Source organism: Capricornis sumatraensis, chromosome 9 (genome assembly GCF_032405125.1).
Source record: "Capricornis sumatraensis isolate serow.1 chromosome 9, serow.2, whole genome shotgun sequence".
NCBI classification, from domain to species: domain Eukaryota; kingdom Metazoa; phylum Chordata; class Mammalia; order Artiodactyla; family Bovidae; genus Capricornis; species Capricornis sumatraensis.
Genome location: NC_091077.1, coordinates 68,698,085 through 68,700,294, shown reverse-complemented (window position 1 = coordinate 68,700,294; position 2,210 = coordinate 68,698,085). Strand labels below are relative to the sequence as shown.

The window sequence follows — 2,210 nt, the reverse complement described above, 5'->3', positions numbered from 1 at the left end:
GAGTCGGACACAACTGAGCAGCAGCAGCAGTGCACGCTGTAACCACCACCACAGTCAAGATTTAGGACACTTCTCTAACCTCAGAAAACTCTTACCTGCCCCTTCCAAGCAATCCCCCGCCCCCACCCCAGGACACCACTGATCAGCCTTCTGCTGCTGCAGCTTACTTTTGCCTCTTTCAGAATCCCATATACATTGAACTGAAGAGAATATAGTATTTTGCTCCCAAACTTCCTTCCCGTGGCATAAAGTTTGTGAGGTTCATCAGTGTTGTTGTATATATTAATAGTTCTTTGTTTGTTGCTGAGTAATATACTGTTTTATGGATGTACCATGATCTGTTTAGCCTTTGAGTTAGCCATTGTTTGATTATTATGGATGAAGTTTCTGTGCACATTCATATAAAAATCTTTTGTGAGTGTGTACACTCATTTCTCTTGGGCAAATACCTAGGAGTGGAATTGCTGGGCCATAGAATAAGTATATGTTTAACTTAATAAGAAACTGCCAAACTGTTTTCTAAAGTGGAATATCTGAAAGTTCTGGTGCTTCACATCCTCAACAACAGTCAGTCATTTTAAAAGTCATTCTCCCGGCTAGAGGTGTCCAGGGACTGACGTATGGCTTCCCCGGGCCTACAGGTGCCGCGATACTGTGTACTACTGACTGTCGGCCCTCTGGGGCCGCTGTCGACGTGTGGGGAAGGTCGGAGGCTGCAGCGCTGCAGACTGCATCACGGCCTGGTGGCCCGTCAGTTTTCTCCTGCAGCATTTCAGATCTGCTTGGTAAACCTGGTGCACCACCATGCTGGCCGCAAGACTTGTGTGTCTCCGAGCACTACCTTCCAGGGTTTTCCACCCAGCTTTCACCAAGGCCTCCCCTGTTGTGAAGAATTCCATCACAAAGAATCAGTGGCTTTTAACACCCAGCAGGGAATATGCTACCAAGACAAGAATTGGGATTCTACGTGGAAAAACAACCCAAGAACTCAAGGAGGCAGCTTTGGAACCATCGGTGGAAAAAAATATTTAAAATTGATCAGATGGGAAGGTGGTTTATTCCTGGAGGGGCTGCAGTTGGTCTTGGAGCTTCGTGCTACTATGGATTGGGAATGTCTAATGAGATCGGAGCTATTGAAAAAGCTGTAATTTGGCCTCAGTATGTGAGGGATAGAATTCATTCCACTTACATGTATAGCAGGAAATATTGGCTTAACAGCTTTGTCTGCCATGGCAGTGAGCAGAACTCCTGCTCTCATGAACTTCGTGATGAGAGGCCCTTGGATAACCGTTGGTGCAACTTTTGCAGCCATGATTGGAGCTGGAATGCTGGAATAGTCAATATCATATGAGCAGAGTCCAGGCCCAAAGCACCTTGCTTGGTTACTACATTCCGGTGTGATGGGTGCTGTGGTGGCTCCTCTGACGATATTAGGGGGGCCTCTTCTCATCAGAGCTGCGTGGTACACTGCTGGCATTGTGGGGGGTCTCTCCACCAAGGCCATGTGTGCGCCCAGTGAGAAGTTTCTGAACATGGGGGAGTCCCTGGGTGTGGGCCTCAGAGTCGTCTTTGTGTCCTCTCTAGGATCGATGTTTCTCCCACCTACCACTGTGGCTGGCGCCATACTGTACTCAATGGCAGTCTATGGTGGGTTAGTTCTTTTCAGCATGTTTCTTCTATATGATACACAGAAAGTAATCAAGCATGCAGAAGTGGTACCAACGTATGGAGTTCAGAAACATGATCCCATCAATTTGATGCTGGGAATCTACATGGATACATTAAACATTTTTATGCGTGTTGCCAGTATTCTGGCAACTGGAGGCAACAGGAAGAAGTGAAGTGACTTGGCTTCTGACATCCTTAATACATCAGATATCTGGCTTGTTTAATAGGGGCAGATATTCATTAAATAGTTTGTACACGCATCTTTTGTTGAAGTTTAGAAGATAAGAACTTGTCATCGTGTTTCAGACGCTCCAGGGATGTGATGCTTCGGGTCTGCTTTTCTCCTGGAGGATAAATTCAGTAGTTCTCTTCCAGATAGCACATGCATTTTCAATTCTGTGTCTGAGTAATTCTAAAATGTTCAAATTATTGTGAAAACCAAGGTTTGTTTTGCAGGAATTTGAGTGATTTATCTATTTTAAAATTTATTTGGTTTAGTGAAAGTTCACAAACTTGTGTACCTGCAGTTTCCTTTTTGGAAT

The 2,210-nt window shown here is 45.0% G+C and overlaps 1 pseudogene; it reads left to right on the top strand.

Moving 5' to 3' along the window:
* Positions 1 to 804: 804 nt before the first annotated feature.
* LOC138086560 (growth hormone-inducible transmembrane protein pseudogene) lies at positions 805 to 1,841 on the top strand (annotated as a pseudogene).
* Positions 1,842 to 2,210: the final 369 nt, after the last annotated feature.